The sequence below is a fragment of the Erpetoichthys calabaricus genome, chromosome 3 (genome assembly GCF_900747795.2).
Source record: "Erpetoichthys calabaricus chromosome 3, fErpCal1.3, whole genome shotgun sequence".
NCBI lineage: Eukaryota > Metazoa > Chordata > Cladistia > Polypteriformes > Polypteridae > Erpetoichthys > Erpetoichthys calabaricus.
In genome coordinates, this window is record NC_041396.2 from 197,156,403 (window position 1) to 197,164,188 (window position 7,786).

The window sequence follows — 7,786 nt, forward strand, 5'->3', positions numbered from 1 at the left end:
ATTAACAAATCATTCGGAAGTGGGTGGAAAATTCAAGTACCTAAAGAAAAAATCAACACAGCCTTGTTGATGATATACAAACTACTCACAGGAATGACACAGATATGTAGTCTAACCCAGAACGTTGGAGCTGTGAGGCAAAGCTGGACACCACTGTGCTTTCTCAAAGTTCTTTAAGATAAAATATTGAATGGATTTTTTATTTGATTAAATCTGGTGCTAACTTTGTATAATAAAGTTACTATTCTTGAAAACTCTTTGTACTGCTTAGATGAATGTGTGTGTACAATAAAAAAAGAAATAGGTAAATAAGAATGATCTTTATAGACAATATACTAAACTATAGTATGTTACAGCCTGATTTTTGCTATCTGTTGTATGTCTACTATATTTTATCTTGTATACAATCTTTTATAATCTACTGTAATATGAAAATGCTTTCTCTTTTGGTCATGAAGCTTTATGCAATGCTGCTTTAGTTTAAATCATGGTACATTTTAATGTAGTGTGTTTATTTTAATATTTTGTTTTCTTTTGAAATACATAAACTTTGGAATATGGTGTATGCTCTGTGCTGTAATGAATAAGATTCTGTTGTTCACTTCCACATATGTTATAAAAAGTAAAGAAGCTATTCAAGCAAGTCAAACTACTACTGTATATTCTGGTTCCCCACTGAATTGAAAATGTAAGATCCCCAGTAAATCCCTTCCGGCAACAGGCAAAGCCTGAAGCACTAACAGAAGAATATTGAATTTTAAAGCCAGCAAGCCTACAGGAAATGCATTTGCTTACCTAACAGAATGATAATCAATTGCAGCAGAACATTCCATAAACTATTATTTTACCATGTACACCATAACCAGGATAATTATAAATGGATTAAGCTAAACATTACAAATTCAAAGGTCAGAGATAAAAATTGATTACTCAAGAACAAACTTCAATCCAGATGTTGTAGTTCTTTCTTGTTCTTTAAAAAATTCAAAAAGTATCTTTCATCCAGTTTTAGTTCCAACTATTGACATGACCATATGATATTCACTAGGTATTTTTCTATTGTTTGGAAGTACAGAGGGGGGATTTCATATTTTTAATGTCAATTTTGATAACCACTAATTCTTCAAGCCAACAAAAGACATACAACAAAGGGCTAAATAAATGATTTCTTCATGATAAATACAGGTTTGGTAATGTATTATCAAAGTAAAAAATATGCTGTTTATTATCAGAAAAAGTGAAAGTGTTTCTTTTAAAAATGAAATTAGCACCAACTAAATACAACATAATTAGCAACAAAGCCTGTCTATTGAAATGTATGGGATGATATCATTGACAAGACTGTGAATGAGGTAAAGATACAGATAGCTTTGTTCAACTCTAATATCTTATATTTCTTGGGCTGTTGATTGATACATAGGTGATTGAAGTATTAGGACAATTCACTAAACTTAACAACAAACTTAACAGCATTCTTTTATAAAGCACATTTGAACTGTATCAGAGAATGCTCAAATATTTTCATAAAAGACTTCTGATTGTTTTGTCCATGCACATTCTAAACTCAGTCTTTGCAGTAGAGACTAGGAGGCTGAAATAATATTAGCACAGTATTAGGCAGGCACAAGACTAGAAATAATGCAAAAACAGATCTACATGAATTAGATTTACAGTATATACAAACACAAACTGAGTATAGCATTTATGTCTTTAGGAAATAGGAGTAAAACCTGAGTACCCAGGAAAACCCTGTAGACATGATAATGCACAAAGAGGCAGGAATCCAACCAATATTTGGGAGTTTTATTTAAATTATGCCTTGTCTTCTGAAAACAGTTATGTTTATCTCCAGGATTTGTTAATATATTTAAACATTTATCAAACTAGGGGCCTTTGCCCCCTGCTCTCTTCGCTCGCCAACCCCTCCCCACCCTGGACCAGTGTGACGTGCCATTGTGAAGAGGGGGGCTGAACGCACTCCAAGGAGATGCGGCTGCCCCTCTGAAACCCCTCTTAAACGTTGATACAATGGAAAACAAATAGTGTTTTTTTAACCTCCTCTTTGCTCGATCAGCTGCTGGCTTGCTGCAGAAATTTTAGTGATTGGCAATAATGGATATAATGAGGTTATTAGAAATAAATTTGATGCATTAGAATTAAAAGTCAAGACGGAGGCAGAGAATTTAGGGGTAACTGTTGACTCTGACCTGAATTTTAAATCACATATTAATCAGATTACTAGGACAGCATTTTTTCACTTAAGAAATATAGCAAAAGTTAGACCTCTTTTAACATTGCAAGATGCTGAATAATTAGTTCACGCCTTTGTTTTCAGTCGACTAGATTACTGTAACACACTCCTCTCAGGACTATCAAAAAAGGACATCAATCGATTGCAACTAGTGCAGAATGCAGCTGCTAGAATCTTAACTCGGAAAAAGAAAATCCGAGCACATCACTCCAGTTTTGATGTCACTACACTGGTTACCTGTGTCATTTAGAATAAGACTTTAAAATACTGCTTATGGTTTACAAAGCCTTAAATAATGGCACTCCATCTTATATTTTGGAATGTCTTACACCTTACACTCCAAATCGTAACCTTAGATCTTCAAATGAGTGTCTACTTAGAATTTCAAGAGCTAAACTTAAAAGAAGTGGTGAAGCGGCCTTCTGCTGTTATGCACCTAAAATCTGGAATAGCTTGCCAATAGGAATTCGCCAGGCTAATACAGTGGAGCACTTTAAAACACTGCTGAAAACACATTACTTTAACATGGCTTTCTCATAGCTTCATCTTAGTTTAATCCTGATGCTCTGTATATTCAATTAATTATCATTATTATTCATGGTGGCCACAAAATCCGTACTAACCCCTACTTTCTCTTCTGTTCTTTTTCCAGTTTTCTGCGATCTATGCCACCACCACCTAATCAAAGCACCGTGATGTCCCTACATTGATGGATTAAAGGCATGAAGTCCACATGACTGTCATCATCAAATTCTTCCATGAGAACCCTGAATACAATGAGGACTGATTGAGGTCATTTATGTTAGGTAGAATGCCTTGAGGGGCCTGGGGGGTCTCGTGGCCTGGAACCCCTGCAGATTTTATTTTTTTCTCCAGCCGTCTGGAGTTTTTTCTTGTTTTTTCTGTCCTCCCTGGCCATCAGACCTTGCTTTTATTCTATAGCGTGGTCCAAATCTTATTATGCAATTTTCATTACGCTATAACTTATTAAGTTTATTACATAGAGAATTCACAGCACCTGCCCTGCATTCCAAAATGGTGGGGAGATGGTTGTCAGTCGAACAGTTGCATAATTAGATCTGGACCAACCTGCCTCCCCCACCAGTGGTACGCGCCATTGTGAAGAGGGGGGCTGAACGCACCCGAAGGAGATGCGGCCGTTCCTCTGAAACCCACTGAAAAGCTCTTCTTTGCTCGATCATCTGCTGGCTTGCTGCTGCTGCTGTGCCGTGTGATCTGCATTTCGTGCGACACTGCAATCTTTTAAAAGCCTGTACAACACCTTCTTGTCCCCCAGACATCCTCAAACACTATGCGATCTCTTTTCGCTGTTCCGTTATTTCACCAAGTAATATTTTCCATTTGTTTGCGCTAATGCGATCTTTACTCTCATTTTTTTGAGACTTTCGAATTTTCCTGCTTCCATTATCTCTAACCTGCTCTGCATGTGTATCATGGGACTTGCTTCCAAAGGTTGTAAGTATGACGTGAATTGTCAGTCTCTCTCGGGACGTGAAAGTATCTCTCTGTCTCTCTTCAAAAGATCTCTCTTCCAAAGATCACGTCTTGTCACAAGATTTTTTTTATAATAGGGAGATATATAAAATGATAAGTAACTCCAATGAGATAGAAGTAGACTATTGAAAAATATGCTTGAAGAAGTACACTCTTCAGTAGAATTTATGAACTTGTTTCTCCGCTGCAGAAGTACACAATAAGATTATTGTGTATGATCTTGTCAATAATAATATAAACATGAATTATGCAGCATATACCAAAGAAGTAAAGTAGATAATTTGTCAAAGTAATTTTATGGCCTATGGCATTGTCCTTGTTGCCGTTAACCCTCTCATAATCAGTGCCAGGATAGTGGACTGATTCTAGAAGATTCCCTGTCATTCGTTCATTCAACACATTTTTAAATGACCAAGTACTGTTCTTTCTTCATAACCTTCATATGATTCAACCCTTTCTCACCTACTAAGTCACTCAATTTGTTGTTCACCCTCTTCTTCTCTCTTGGCCTTACTACTGAAACTCTCCTGGCAGACCTCCCAGGATTGGCTATCAGCCTCCCCCAGTTTCTCTTCAATGAGACATCTCAACTGGCTTCCTCTGTTCCTCATTTTACCCACACTAGCCCTCTACTTTACTGCTTCCACTGGCCTACAATTGATTTAAGAATCCCATTTAAAACTCTTCTCTTGAAAGCTATGTATACATTTTGAAAGCCGTCAGAACCTCCAGCCTCTGGTCTCTCCTCATGTTCCATCAAGAGGTCCTTTCTGCTTCAGCCTGTCAAGTGACATTCCCTTCTCTTGCTGAATGTGCTGGATGATGCTTCTCATTTCTCACTCGCAAACTGTGGTATGCGTTTTCCATGAACCACTCCAAATCTACTGATTGAATCCCTGGTTGGAAAATGCACATTTTTACAAAAGAATTTTTCAGCTTGCTTAGATTTTCTACTTCTATGTTCTCCTCCTGGATATCTGCAGCAATAAAAACCCAATAAAGTAGCTTTGCGTTTGTTTCAGTTCTTTTTCATTTATTCTTTGGACTAATCTTATTTCTTGAACTGTATATCAGACTTTCTGGTAACACTTTATTTACTGCAAAAAATGTATCTGTTACTCTTCTGTGACAAGAACATAAGAAAGGCTTCTTTTGGTCTCTATAACACTTGTAAAAAAAGCAGTAGAAGGGTTATTAATTTCTGTGCAGTGTGGCATGATGACCTGATAGTAAAATGACATGTTAATATTAAGGTTACACAGGTTTTATACTAAATATGAAATATTGAAAGAAATGTGTCTTGATTAAGCCATTTCAGACCCCTACAAAGTTAAGTTTAGTTAGTAAGTCATATTGCAAAAATGAATCAACACTTTGCTGAGGCTTAGTAAGAATTATGAAGACCCAAAGAAGTGTTTGTTGCAGTACCTAAACTAATGTGTTACCAACTTTCTAATGCGTCATATTTTAAGTTTTACATTTCACTTATAAATAGCCTATAAATGACATGTGCTGAGAATAAGTAATCCCAAATTGGGATTTAATAATAATCATGGCAATGTCCATCATTTTATCAGGATAACTTGCTGTTAGTATTGACGGAAATGATAATACTCTGTACATAACACTTTCACATATTAAAGCAGATAAAATTTACAGATCTTATACAACAAAATACTTCAAATTAAATACAGAAAGAACATAAGCGAAATGGAAAAAAGAGGAAAAACAAAATATAACAAAACAAGAATTCAACACCCACCTGAGATGACACTCTAAATTTCCAATTTAAGTCATGTATTGAACAAAAATAACATTTGTCTGTTTGAAAACAGTGTTATAAAGCTGGTAATGGACTTCCATTGCAGAATTCATGACAATCAATTATCCTGAAGTAGACACAAAATATGAGTGAAAAACTTGGGATTAACTCCCGAACCAGAAAGCTGTTTTTTCTCGTAAACAAATCTGCTGCTCTCGCTGAATCTTGTCTTCCAAGAGATAGGCATCTCATGCAAGAAAAAGAAGTATAATTGCTGAGTTAATGTTTCCTTTACATAATTATTTCATTAGATGCATTTCTGAGCTACATGTGCATGTAATGCAACATGTTTTGCTGAAAATGATCTCCAGCATTCTCAATAATAAGATTTCTAAAAAAAAAAAAACCCAACTCACAGATGTAGCCTTAGAAAATTAGTCTTAGTTTGTCCTTCCTGGATGATTGATGCAGCTGAAACATCAACAAGTCAACTAAAAATCATTTACTTATGGCTGCAATCAACAATAGATGACAAGTCTCATTGTGTTCTTTTCAAATCTGTATAAAGAATGATTTAGGGAAAGCACTGGCTGTTTGTTTCAAAATGAAAGTACATGCTTGTTTTCTAAATTGCACTTTTATGCAACTTGAACTCATGGATGATAAGTTATTGTAAAAAATGGTCTTTATGTATCTTTACTAGATTTGTAATAGAATACAGAACACTTATATAAAAAAGCATATTATAGATTTTTTTTTTAATACTTGATTTTTCAAATCATGATTAATCCAGTCCAGGGTTGAAAGAGCTGTGGAGCTTATCCTGCCAGTACTGGACACAAGCATGCACACAAACACATGAAGGATAATTTATAGATGTCAATATGCATTTCTTCCTGATATGGGAGAAAACTGGAGTGTATATAGAAAACAATGCAGCCCTCTACACTAAAAGAAACCTTGATTTGAACCCACTTCTCCGGATCTGCACAGTTACTAAAGAAATAATCACTGTATCACTCAAATATATAAATCAACACTAATCAGGAATTAATGCTGGGAAAGGCCACTTGGCATCTAGTCTTGCAAGACAGATGTATAATATATATGTGTGGATACAACCATGAATGCATTTTACTTAAAATTCAATGGAAATAATTAGATGGCTTATTGAGTGTCATATTTCTAAACCAATCCTGAGGCGCTCTTGCTCTTGTTAACCTGGTCCGACAGAGAGCAAGCTTCTGTTTACAATGAACTGTCTACAGTTAAAACATCTCCTAAATAAATGTTCAGAAACAGTTCCAAGGGAAAAGCCTTTGTGTAACATCAGATTATACATACATAGTCATATACATTACTAGCCGTCCTATGTGGCTTCACCCATGTAGAAGTGAAACAGGACAGCGAGGAGGACCCTGCCCGGCTCCCTACTCCTGACGTCATGCTTCCCCTCCCCTTGGCCCGCAGCCTCTGTCTTAGATTTGCAAGAAATCCTGCAAGCGAACTATGATTCTTAGTGCGATGAGAAAAGTTGTGAATTCAAAAAGAATGTTCAAGCAAATTCTAGAAAAAACCCTGATCTAAATCCACTAAGTAGTTCTCTTGTTTGCTAGCTAAGTGGATGTAAGATATGCCCTGAGGCTAGCGCGTGAATGAGGAGGGCCCCGCACCCCTCCTCTGAATCGCCTGCTGTGTCTCTCTCGGATTCACACAAATAAATCAGAACCGCAAGCTAACTGTAATACTTAGCATGATCACAGAGGTTGCAAAATCAACTAGAATATTCAAGCAAATTATAGAAAAAAACCCAATCTAAATCCGTTAAGTAGTTTTGTCGTGAAAAGCGAACAGACATACAGGCAGACAGACAGGCAGTGGATTTTATATATATAGAGATGTACAAATATACATTGAAAACCTCAATGGGCAAGTGGTAAATGTGAATGATATATTGTTGCATGTGCTGTGTGTTGTTCAGTGTTAAGACTATAATGTAGGAGTTGATGTAAGGTGGAAAGAAGTGGCAGCTATGTTCTTGAAAATATGAACAGCAATATATGCATTTGAAGTAAAAAGTGTGTCACATTTCATCAAAAGTACTGTCGTTAAAATATTCGATAACGAAGAGCTCCAGGAGATGCATAGTTGAGTACTCAAAACACCCTAATTAACATATCTGCCTAACGACATCAGTTAAGCATGTCCAATGCCATGCAGCACCCACCTTCTGACTACATCTAAATGAGTAACTAAAG